We start from the raw sequence: 13,474 nt of genomic DNA on the forward strand, positions 1-13,474 counted from the left end.
ATTATCTCACCTTTGTCTCTCTATTATCCTGGGACCAACACAGCTACAATGACACTGCAAACATTAGTTGTGAACATTTAGAGCAACCTACTTCCTGAGACTACAAAAGAAGGAATATCAGTATAATAACCATCAGAAGAGGGACTTTGACAGGCATCATAGAGTCAAATCCTTCACAGTGCTGAATCCAGGAGAACACATTTCAGTGAAGGATTCTCAAAAACAGGGGATTGTTCAGGGATGTGCCAGAGCTCCTTGAGACTACTTCGTTAATATGTCCATTCTTATTATACATTATTTTTAATGAGAAATTTGGATAAAAGTATTAGTACCTTTCCCTTTTCAGAAAGGGGGATATGGTGTTAGTTGTGAACATTTAGAGCTGTTATTCAGGGTGGCCACTTGGAGACATATGCCAAGGAGGCAAGGATCTGTATAAACAGGAAAAAGACAGTCTTGCATTCACCCTGATCTTGGACTCCTGCGTTTCTCTAATCTCTGCACAGCAAGGGCTAACAGTTCAGCCTTCTATCTTTGCCCCTTATGACTAGGGTTCTTAATGCTGGATGATCAATAAAAGGGAAAACAAATCCACTGTTTTAAGACATATGGACTCCAAATTTTGGAAACCCAAAGTGGCTCAGGAAAGGTTTGGGGAAGCAACCAGACTTTTGGATGCTTCTCTGAGCCAGACCTCTGGACCATTTGAGCTTCACCCATTGCTAATAAAACACGATGAAAACATTTTGAAATAAACTTGGTATGTTTTAAACATACACAGATGTTTGTAATAGCTTAAGTCCAGGGAAAAGATTTAGGATGATCTCATGCAGAGAAGATTGACTGTTTCAGCTGGGTTGATCACTGTGACTGTGACTTCCTCAAGTAACTCAATAGCCACATTCAGATTCTGGATTTTAAAAGGCTAAAAAACCCAGCTTTTTAGTTAGAATCCTCCCATCATTGGAAGATATTCTCATGAAAGACCTTGAAGATTTTCCCCCCCAAGTATTTGAAGGACAAGTCTAAATCCTATACTTCAAGAAAGTTAAATTGTATGGGAGTGAGGCGGAGAAGTAGATTTCTGGTGCCCTGCTGTTAATGAGGGAAGAATTCTACTTCTTGCTGGGTGGTACAGGGATTTCAAGTACATCCTCATCAACCATTTTGTAAATGGAAAGCCATAAGAACAAACCTGTGTGAAACCTCTCATGAGAAACCTGCCAATGGAGCAGGAAGGGGCATGCACCCCCAAGTTTTCTTCCTCCTTTCACGCTCCCTTGTAGTTATTTTATTTATGTCATGCACGTCAAAGGAGCTGGATAGATGGAGCTGCATCTTTGGAGAGGATTTCTGCAAAACTAAAAGAATATGTTGCAAATGCAGCAGAGAATTGACTGACTAAGATACAAGATGGTAAAATGCACATGCATTTTCAAGACATCCATATAGCCTTGTAGAAAAATTCCCCAACGCTGTAACGTCTTCTCTCCTGTTTCTTGGAATGACCACAGTATTTCACAGTATTATCACTGTTGGCAGCAGCCCTGGAGAATGAAGTCTAGTCTAAGTACAAGAGATACAACAACAACAGTAATACAGGCTTCTCCATACTATCCCTAAATCTTGACTTTGAGTGGTGACCTCCAGAGTTGAAATAGTAGGTCAGTCTCAATCATTTCTTTGTATTTCAGCTGATTTCAACAAGAAGTAGGTCAACAGGGATAATGTTGTGCTTGTGATGTTCACATATGTCCATTGGGCACTGGACTCAAAGGTAGATACTCAAACAGCTGTCAGAGGGTAGCAACATTTGGTCACTACCAGCCTAGCTTACATTTGAACCAGTGTCCTAGACATGATATGCTCCATGACCCATTACTGATACCCTGAGCCATTAAGTCTCTTTAATAAAGAGCATTCTGGTGCATGTATTTTCCACACTAAAAAATCCCCATCTGGCATTTTTTCCCCTTCATGTTTTGTATCTATATGCAGAACAAAATTCTACTTCAGAACACATTTTAGATCTTTCCACATTTGCCCCAAGTAGACATTTGTATCTTAACAGTGAATTTTATTTAATTTTCATTTTATTTAATTTAATTTAGCCTGTAAAAATATTTTTGTGGAAAACAGGAAAAAGAGAAAAAACTGCACAGAACAGGATTTTTTTTCTTCTCATTTTCTGTGAAAGCTGATGGAATACCTCATCTGAAAGCGGTGCGTGCAATATACTCTCCACTTCCCTGGCGTAAATGGCATGACTTCAAGCACCTTGCTCACTCAGACCCTTAGTCTGTATCATAATAGCAGTCAAAGTAATGTAATGATTGAGAGTGTCCTGGGTAGTCAATTGAATAATGAAAGATCTGGAAAGCTGACTTCAACTGAACTGCATCAATTTTACACCAGCAGAGAATTTGGCTTTTTGTTTCTGGATTAACAGAACACAGTGTCTGATACCTTTGCTACCTGAACAGATTTTGGTGACCTCTTTGTTAAGTTGTTTTGCAAAAGTTCAGAAAGGTTTTTCAGTATGGGATATTTTAGATATTTGAACAGAATTAGAGTAATATATATTCCTTTTACGTACTTATCCTATGGTGTTGTGGGCCTTGTCAGAAATATGCATGAAACATTGATTAAATATTTTCTGCTACAGCAATAACTTTCGGTTAACATATATGGAGTTGATAAAACATGCATAAAAGATTGTTAGCTACCAAACATTTAATTATGCCACCTTGTTACAGTGGGAGCTTTGTAATTTGCAAGATGCAGATAAATAATTGTCTGATGTTGACGCCATTGATTCAAGCCCATAGAGAATGCACTAGAGAATGTGCAATATGAAAAGAGTGTTGAATTTTGACAATAATAGAAGGATCATACACCATCGATGTATTTCTGTATCCACTGTTTGCGGTACTCTAGTAATCAAGTGCTAAATCTGAAATATAGGGGTCTAACTAATTTGTTAAATGGTATTGTTGACACTTTGTGAAATTTATGTGCATGGTCCATAGTTCCATGCATCAAAAAAATCTAAACTTTGAAGCCAAATATAACACACTATACACATTTATCCAGAGTTTGTGTATTAATAGACTGCTGATCGGGATAATTTAATGCAGCTTTCCAGTTGCATTTGTAGCTGTTCATCTTTAAAGCAGACAACTCAGACCAATGGATAATTAAAAAAAAAATTGCCAGTATGACAGCAGGGAAAGATGCCATTTACCAACTTAAAATGAAAGATAAACCAGCAGCAAATTGCTCCGAAAACTCAGGATTGGTGTGGGAGGACTCATTGTGCCTAACTCCTCACACACACAAACATTACAAATTTGAAAGTTCATCTTGAACTTGAATGTTTAGTTTAGGAGAGCAGGAGGGGAGAAAAACCACTTCCCCCCTTCCCCACAATTTTTGTGAAAAATAATCCTATAGAAAAATAAAGGAAACGAGAATATGACAAAGAGCAGAATGAAAAACAAATACAGAGAGAGAGAGGTCAGTAATAAAAAGGGCTGAATGGTTGAGAGAGAAAAATGTGGATAAAAGAATAAAGTATACACACTAAGTATCTGGTACCCACATGTGCTATCCTGGCAACACATATCGCAGGTTTCTTTTAGTTAGTGGAACATTCTGTCTTTTAACTGAATTATCCTGGGAGGAGGTTGTGTGTGTCAGGGGTGGGGGGAAGGGGTGGGGAGAGATGTGTTTAAATTACAGGGCAGGAAAGAAATGAAGCTCACTTACCCATTACGGGAGTTCTTTGAGTGGCCTTTGCATAATAGGATCAAGGTTCCTGTGCCGCGAGCTTGCAGAACCTTGTGGAAAGCAATGTCCATTGGGGCCCTTCGTCCCTCACTCCCCCTCCCATCCTAGAGGGGTTTGAGGCTAGAAAAAGGGGGAGTGTCCCCTTTTCTTTTAAAAGGAAACACTAACAAACTAGCTATAAACAAAATTTGCCCCCAAATAATCAGAAAAAAAAACTGGTGAGGAAAGCATTGAGGACAACGTGTGTGTAACCTGCAATAGTTCCAGTTTCAGCCAGTAGAAAGAACTGAGGGGTGGTTGGGGAAGATTCTGGAAGCTCCTGGTTCAGGTTCCTTTGTCCCACCAGCAGGAAAGCGCAGAGGCCATTCGAAGTAGTAGTTTAGGAACCTGACCTAGCTTGACCTCCACCCCAACTCCTGGGGAGATTTCCACTGGTTAAAAAAACCCTCAGAAGCCCAAATGATGACAGTCACCCATCCTGAAGAAAAACAACCCATCTCTATAGTAAGATCATCCAAAGACAACAGATCTTGAATACCGATAGCATTGGAGGATCGTAATGTTACAGTGCTAGAGTTGTAAGACTTTTTGAGTTGTTGTGATATTTGGTACTATTTCCAATTCATAACACTACTGAAAATGGCCCCAACACAGGTCAATTCCCTGTTCAACAATTTCTGTCTCACACCATCAGAAAAAGATGTAACTACAGATTGTCACATTCTGGAGTGTTATCCAGACCAGCGAAGAGTTGTGTCACCTCTTACCCGTCACCCTGAATGCCTTACAATGCCTTGCTACTGTAGCTCTCTGCCTGGGATGCCCACAGTCCACAAGTAGGCATTATGTTTATGTATTGGGCAGCCGTGATGACTCCAACCCTTTGGATCCAGAAGCCTGCCTGCAATACCACAGCTTCCACTGTTCTCCATCTGCTTTGCTTAACAACTGATAAGGTGACGCCACACTCTCCCTAGCCCTGAATTGTCCCAAAAATGTGTTTTCTGAAATATCCAGGCCTGTCCCAGAACAATCAGAGGAATGTTAAGGTTCATTACTCTTTTAAAGAATCAATATTCAAGAGTTTGTTACTTTGATGGAAGTTATCAAACAGTTCAGTCCAAACACAGCACTGGATGGGTTTAGATTAAAAATAAAACAAATTTACTTTATTACAAAGAGAGAGATTTTAAGTGAGTACAAGTCTAAGGATTAAAGTCAGAAATGGTTACAAGAGAAATAAAGATAACATACCTTCAAGTAATTAAATCTTAAACTAGACTTGGTTCAAGGTAAAATCCTCACCACATGTTACCATCAAGATGACAGACCAAACTTCTCACTCTGGAACTATCCCCTAAAATCAAAGGACTGGTACCATTGTCTCCTTAGGTGAAAGATAGATAACTTAGGGTTTCTCGGTCCCCCTCTTTCAGAGTGAAATGAATCTTTGAAATGATTCTTCAGGATACCTCCAGATAAAAGTCAATTTCCAGCTGAGAGGTAGGCAACATGGAGTCTGTCTTGAAGGAAGTTTCTGACTGCTTAATCTCCTGCTGGAGTTATGTCTACTAAAATGTAAATTATTTAGTTCCTGTCTCCCTCCAGTACACCTGAATGAACTTTAGACATGTGATTGTCAATCTCCTTCCCTGCCACAATAGCTGAGGTTTGCTTCCACCCCTTGTTAGCTTGATGGGTCTGTTTACACAATATGTCTTTCAAAGCACTATGGAAGTAACTCCCAGGTGGGGAAACCAGATTGCTTTCTTAGGGTGGGGACATTCTTGCTCGACTGTCGAACACATTCTTAAGAATTATAATTTCAGTTTATGTCCATAACTTGGCATCGGATGCTTGCACCTACATGACGTGATGATATTAAAAACCAGTGAGTCACGAGCTTTCCATTGACACCTTACAAGGTATATTTTGTACAAAATTTATTACAGTAAGGTGTAGGGTGTTTAGGATCACAGAGGTGCTTAGGATCACACAGACTCAATCCAGCAAGCTGCTGAACTCTGGTCCTGATCCATCAAAGCACTTAAATACAGGCTTAATTTTAAGCATGTGAGTAGAGTCTATGGGACTATAGATGTGATTAAAGTTGAGCATACTGTTTAAGTGCTTTGCCGGACCTGAGCCAGAGTGCTCAGCAGCTTGCAGGACACGGGTTTATAATGTCAATGGCTTTATGTTTTCTCCAGCACGTAATGGTACCCAGCACAATTCCAATGAGAGAGGACCAGAAAATATATTTCAAGGAGTTGGGCCAGCTGGTCAAGCAGCCAGATGCCCCAGAAACCAGGGAACCTTGAAGCCCTGGGAGTTCCAGCTGCACTGCAGCATCCCAGGTGGGCTGCCAAACAACTTGGAAGCCTAGGCTGCCCAAGACCCAGGGAAGCAGATCAACCTGGCAGGAAACCAGGCAAATTTCCATCAGAAACCTGCTTGGTTTGCACTGAAATTTCATCAAAATCTACACATTCCCCACAGAGTGTTTTGATTTTGACAAATCAGCATTTTGTGTGGAATAAACATTCCTTTGGAAAGTTTCCGACCACCTCAGAGTCGAACCATTGCAGTGTGATATAATTCCCCCTCCTCACTCCTCCATTCATGCCTCGTCTTGGTAACCTAACCTGACAGGAGAAGAGGACTGGTCAGTCAATCAAAACTTTAAGTAATAAGTATACTTCCATTTTTCACACACTACACGGGGCATTCACAGTTCAGTTCCTGTGACTTGTGGGAATTACTTTGTAATGAAAATATAAGTTGACACAACATAAATATATTTCAAATAATGTAAAAAGGGGTTGCATTCTTGACACAACCTTATGGCTGTAATCTTCTGGTTCCTATTCATATGCTGTAGTTAATAGCTTTGTGGTGAAAACAATGACTAGCCTGAAGACACAAAGGGCTCTAGAGGTCTATCGTGCAACCTAATGTGTCCTTAAGGAATCCTGTTGTCTTTACTGGAAAAAATATATGCAGCTAGCAAGTACAGCATAACACATCCAAGCTCTTGCTGATTACAGCCAGATGTCAGATGAATTTGCTGATCAGCAGTGTGAACACATGAGGTTTACACTTGTGGATATATCCTCGAGTTCCTAATAAACGGTGACACTGTCTATGCTTGACAGCTAAGAGAGAGGTTAAGTGACCTTATGTTCTCAGAGCTGAAATAACTGTGAAATTCACCCCATATGCAGCTACAATAAACAGCTTCCCAGTAGGGGGCACTATACTATGATTGTATCTAGGAACGTAGAGAACTCTAAATTAGAAAGGGCTTGATGAGAGAGCACAGCATAGTGGAGGAAGAAATAAAGCCTGAATGTTGCAATGTCAGAAACTGAGAATACTGGCGGGAAACTAAAAAAACAAAGAAAGAAATGGCAGCACACCCAATTCCAGTCCCTGTTTGAGGCCCGTATACCATTTAAATCCTACTTTAGCAGGACATAAGTTGTACAGCACCTAGCACAATGGAGTCCTGGCCCATGACTGGGACTCCTAGAAGTTATGGTAATACAAATAAATAAAGAGGCACAGAGACCTTCTTCCGGCATTCTGCCCCGAGCTGAATTTCACTCTTGGATAATTTATGTATATGAGCTCTTATTAACAGGAACTGAGACAGAATAACTAGTTTTATAATCTTGGTTTGAAACAGATGGTTTAAAAGTCACATAGTCCTCAATGCCTGGAAAATGGATTGTCATTTTCCATAGGGCTAATGCCCTAATTTTCCAGTATATGGATACAGCTCTGAATGGCCATTCAGTTGTATTGTGCAGCCAAGATTGTTACTGACGAGGCTCAACAATACAGCAGCAATGGCAGCATTTGCCAAGAAGGAAAGAGGATTCCTGTAGTTTTCGTCTTGGAGGAAAATGTCAGGCACAAACCAGTCAAACGAAAAATGTAATGAAATTATTCTGCGGATGTACTGTATTCTCATGAGTACATTCATCACTAAGGGAACACAATATTCGAGAGTATTATTCTTCTTTTTTTTTTTTGCACAGATGTTTCCTGACAGAAAATAACGTGAAAATGTGTTTGAATTCATCATCTGCTTCATATAGGTTTAAAAATAATTCTTGATTCCATTAATTGTAGACACAGAGTTATCATTTAAAATAAGACAAGCACAGGATATGCAGTAGCAACTGCTAAAATATGCATACGTTCTGCTTAGGGATCGGATTAATTTTACCAAGATCACTGGCAGGAATAGTTAGAAGTGCCTCAAATAAGTAGCTACTTCCCACACTTCTGGCAATTTGCACCTCCCTGCTCCGGTAGCAGCTGTTAAACCCCCTACTAGCAGGATGTTGAACTCAAGAGAGGTGAGCAGGTGGGGTTTCCACTTCCACCCTCCTACATGGGTTTTGCTGTGGAGAATACCCTTCCTTTATTCAGCGAGTAGTAGAGTTAGTGAAATCACAACAGCTACCATAACCCATTGGTAAGTGTGTGAGACAGGTCCCCCTCTGGGCCTGATCTGCAGAGGATATGCGTGTTAATACCCCAGCTAGAGAGCTTTAGCTCAAGCGATATACTCTGGAGGTCTCCAGTTCAACCCCTAATGTGTTGGCCAACACGGTGGTAGTCTTATAATTAATAAAGATCTTTGCGGGGGGGAGGAGGCGCAAGCTTGCATTCCTTACTTATATAAGTAATCTATAATCATGTAAGTTGTTCCATTGCCTTTAATGGGGTGACAGATGTAGTTACTAAAATGAGTAAGGATTTGCTGGCTCAGTTCTCCATACAATACCAGAGATCTTCATGATGCTTAAAAAAAACCCCAAACCACCACATAGCAAGATATGTTCCCTGCCACAGCCACCTTAAAGACCTACATTATTAAGTCACCTAGTCCATCCTAAAGAGCAGTGCATGACTGTTCCCAAGAGCATATCGGAGATTTATCCACTCCAGTTTTAAGTGAAATACTATACTGCAAAAGTGTCCATTCTTGCTGTATTTATGATCCAGTCAGCACCAGGAAGTACCGGAAAGCTCCTTGGAAGATTTACAGTGCATTTTCTGGAATAAACCAGTGTGAATATATTTTGGATAAGCATTAATGCTGCATTGTGCCCTAAAAGTAAAATAAATAAATAAATAAATAAAATAAATAAATACAGATTTTCCACCTGTATGAGATAGGTATGGAATTTTTGTCAAAGGCAAAATTCACCCCTTTCCTCTGCCCTACTGTTATTTTCCTAATTACGTGCAAAAAAAAAAAAAGTGATTCTTTTGAATGTGATACATTACAAAAACAGATACTTGTGATACATTACAGAAACAGATACTGAGAGCTCAGTTAAAAAATACCCTGAATAATGGCTTGCCTGGATTCTTTTAATCACATGGAGTAGGCTCAGCCAGTGAGGGTCACAAGTAAAGTATCCTGTGGCACACCTCATGAACATTAGTTCAGACAAGTTCCATAGAGATGGATACATATGCTTTTGCTCTATGTTGGTGAACACTAAATAACTGAGCAAAATAATACTGGTTCATGCACAGTGGTTGAACTGAAATCAGGGCTGATTTCAAGTGTTTGAGATGTAGGTGTTTTTCACCCTATTAACCTACTCGCGTTAGCTTAACTAGAGCTCTAAATTAATTACACACACACACACACACACACACACACCCCCCAAGTAAAAGGGTGAAGGTAACCAAAACTGTTTACTAATTGTAGAACTATACAAAACAATAAATTCCCACATAGATCTGTCTGTTAAAGGGAATAATTGAAAACATTAAAAAAAAAGGCAAATTTAATGGTATACCAACATCTTCCCAGTGCTTTGACAATAGAATGCTTTTAATAGTTGAAGAGTTCAACAAATAGTTTTGTATTTCAGAGCAGAATAGAAATGCTTATAAATACACTTCAGAAATTTGTGCATTAATGTAATCAGCCAAAAATATGAGAGTGACTCTCTGAGGCATTAATGAAGCTCTCTGCAGTGAAGTTAATGAAGAAAGCAAAACATTAGCTTTGCATTTTTCTCCTTATTAACACCAGGCTCTTTGAAGAAGACATGGGCCAGGGAGGTGTATGTCAGCCAGTCAGTTTTTTTCTTAGCTCACCTATCTGTGCACCTTGGCTACTGCCATCTTGCATTAAAAAAAGAAAGATTTGGAAAGCACTGTCCATTTGAAGGCCCTGTGGTATAAGGGCAGATAAATCAGAATAACAAATCAGTTTTCTGACTGTAAGCTCTGGCAGGGATTGTGTCTTTGCTGTGTGTCTGGCACCTAGGATATTTTGGATCCTTATGCAGTATAAATTATAATTAACCAGTGGCAGTGAGCTGCTCCCTTAGTGCACAATAGTCATATTAGCCACTACGAGGCACTCAAAAATCCTTTAAAAATAAAAAAGTTTGCTTCTTAACTTTGCAAAGCCACCTGAATTTATGGAATCACAACAGCCAGTTAAGAGTGATATATGAAATAATGAATTCCTGCCCACCTGGAGCACAGAATCAAATAGAGACAGTGTTTGGCAATCAATACTGTGTCATGTTATTTGCAGTAATATATAGCTCAGTCATAACCAGGACAGATCTTCAGTAATGAAAGAAAATAAACACTTTGGGTGAGGTTCCTGGTGCAACTCTATTGATTCTGCCCAGTTACGCTTGGGATGAATTTGGTTAGTTATTTTTAAGGTTTTGTTTTGCTTTCCTTAGCATCCTGCTCCAAGACAGATATCTATAGCTTTGACTGAGGGAATCACCCACACATATGAATCCAAATTTCCACTTCCTAGTTATCTAAATCTAGTTACTCAGAGAAATTTATATTATTTAAAACATACCTTACCAACTGCAAGCATTTAAAAATCATGGGACAGCCCTCCCCACTCCCAAATCATGAAACTGGCTTAAAATAAATTTGTGGTTCTTTTTATTTGCCATTTAGGGTACACAAAGGGCATGTTTGCAAGCTTTTCTGTGCAACAATGAGGACTAGAAATGTACTTTTTTTTTTAAATGAAAGCTGAGATTCTCAGGTGATCACCTGACTCCAGCAGCTGGGGTTTTAAGAAAAACACCCAATCTCACGAGACTCATGATGAAATCACAAGAGTTGGCAACACTGTTTAAACTGAAGGAAACGTAAGGGTGTGATTAAGGGTGACACATAATTGCATAGAAGTGAGTATATCTCTGCCTGTTTTCTCTGAAGTAATTATTTGATTGCGTCTACAGCTGGCCAATTGGATGCATAACAGATCAACCGTATTCAGCAACACCCAGTTTGCAACTAAAACTGTGATATTTGCACACTGAAATCAGACACACAGTTGTTGTATGCACATTTTTAGACATTCAAGTTCAATAATGTTTTAAGTACTGAGCCCTCTCATCCTTAGTCAATACAGGTCTGATGAATGCACCCTACAGATGAAAAAAAAAAATCAAGTTACCAAGCCTGCACCCCCCCGCCAAATCATGAAATGTTAAAAAATAATATTTTTTGGGTATTTTTTAAATCTTCCTTCTGGTTTTGAGACATTAGGAGTACATCTTCAAGTTTTTCTCCGTAAGCACATGGGCTAGAAGGTTTGTTTTTTAAATGAAAGCTGAAATGAGCGCCAAGACTCCAGGAGCTGAGGCTTTAAGAAAAAAATATTAGCGATTCATGATCAGTTTGTTAGAGGTGACAACATTCAATGAAGACAAAATAGGAGGTAAAAAATGAAACCTAGGTCCTGAATTCTCTGTTTTTACACTAGAAATATTTAATTGACTTCAGAATTACTCCTGATTTACACAAGTGTAAGTGAGATCGGAACCAGCAGAGCTCACAACTTTTATGGAGATCCACATTGATATTTTATTCAAAGTAGTCGATTAGCTAATTTGCATATTCATAAGTAATTTGCAGTCACTCGTAAACATTGGTGTATAGTCACACCACTCTGCCTCAAGAAATGCTGGGGATAAGCCATGGAACTGCACATTAACTGGTAGCTATGGCTGGAGTAGGCAGATAGGTATTAGAGAGAGATGGTGAGAGTGAGATAGTATCTTTTATTGGACCAAACTTCTGTTGGTGAGAGAGACAAGCTTCAGACCTGAAGAAGAGCTCTGTGTGCCTCAAAAGCTTGTCTCTCTCATCAACAGAAGTTGGGCCAATAAAAGAAAGACATTACCTCACTAACCTCACATTCTGGAATTTTTAGAAAGGCTTGATGTAGGTTACCAACCTAGAAAGGGGGCAAAGAAGGGGGCAGTTGTTATTTCTGAACTAGTTGTTCCCCAGTCCCTATGATAATGTTAGGCATTTACGGTATGCTTTCCATTTAAACTGTATACACCGAAGTATTTCATATTGACTTTACTGGATTTAATTTTACTTGATACCATAGCTTCATTTTTTCTATATACAACAGAATGATACTTTGAAAAAACTACTGTCCAGGTGAATGAACATATATCAAGCCTTAAGTGGGAGCTCTTTAACTTAACCCGGCATCGATGAAGATTAGTTGGCAAGATACCATATCGATTTCTCTACCCATAATCACCTAGTTGAGCAGTTAGATCAATATAAGAAGCTTTATGTGTCCCTAGACAGCCTATTGATCAATTAATATATTCTGTATCATTACATTTAAAAATATTTTAAATAAAATATGAGAGGATAAGATTCTATATGAAAGCTTTGACAACAAGTGGCTCTAGATTTAAAGTTACATTAAAGAATTTAGTTTTGTGTAAGAAGACATTGCTTTGCATTAAGACCCATTAAAACTTCAAAGACGCAAGGAAACCTCTTCAAAGAGCACAAGATTTAGGCTTGTTTAGTATTCTTATTAATCTCTCCCTATCCCTCCTAATCTCCTGCCATCAACCAGAAAAATCCAGTGCTTACAGAACATCTGCTATGGGAATCCTCATATAAAAGCATCAACAAAGACTGTAATGTTTATATATATATATAAATATAAATAAAAAACACAAACATTACAGGCTTTGTGTACACACACACACACACACACACACAGTAAAAGCTGTATGTTATCCTCCACTTTATCAACCAGGAAGCTCTATTAACTGGCATTTCTGATCTCTCCCAATACAAATCTTCAATCTAGTAACCAGGACTAGTATATTGTCCAGGAGGTGATGCAATTGCACATTCTGCACTCTACTTTTATGCAAAAGAGGCAGAAGACAAGCAAGCAGGCTGATATCAGGGATTTATTCAAAAAAGCAGCTTCCAGGGTGTGTCATAAGGTCCTTACAGATTCAGCCCAATCTCCTACAAAAGTGTTTCCCAAACTTGGGACGCTGCTTGTTCAGGGAAAGCCCTTGGCGGGCCCGGCCGGTTTGTTTACCCGCTGCAGCCGCAGATTCGGCTGATCGTGGCTCCCACTGGCCGCGGTTCGCTGTGCCCGGCCAATGGGGGCTGCGGGAAGTGGTGTGGGCTGAGGGACATACTGGCCGCCGCTTCCTACAGCCCCCATTGGCCGGTAAACAAACTGGCCGGGCCCGCCGGGGGCTTTCCCTGAACAAGCGGCGTCCCACATCTGGGAAACACTGTCCTACACCTTCGACATCTACAATGATAATTGATGTTGATAATGATGACCCTGTGGCACTGCAAGATCCTGAAGTGCCTTCTGAAT

General features: G+C 39.6%; 1 long non-coding RNA gene across 1 annotated transcript in view; it reads right to left on the minus strand.

Annotated features, from left to right (window-relative positions):
* LOC122462911 overlaps window positions 1-13,474 on the minus strand; it is a 31,606-nt gene that overhangs the window by 7,803 nt on the left and 10,329 nt on the right. The window contains exon 3 of the long non-coding RNA XR_006285813.1: window positions 1,196-1,361. This is a non-coding gene — a long non-coding RNA (uncharacterized LOC122462911). The remainder of the gene's footprint in view (window positions 1-1,195; window positions 1,362-13,474) is intronic.

Source organism: Chelonia mydas, chromosome 14 (assembly GCF_015237465.2).
Source record: "Chelonia mydas isolate rCheMyd1 chromosome 14, rCheMyd1.pri.v2, whole genome shotgun sequence".
Lineage (NCBI taxonomy): Eukaryota > Metazoa > Chordata > Testudines > Cheloniidae > Chelonia > Chelonia mydas.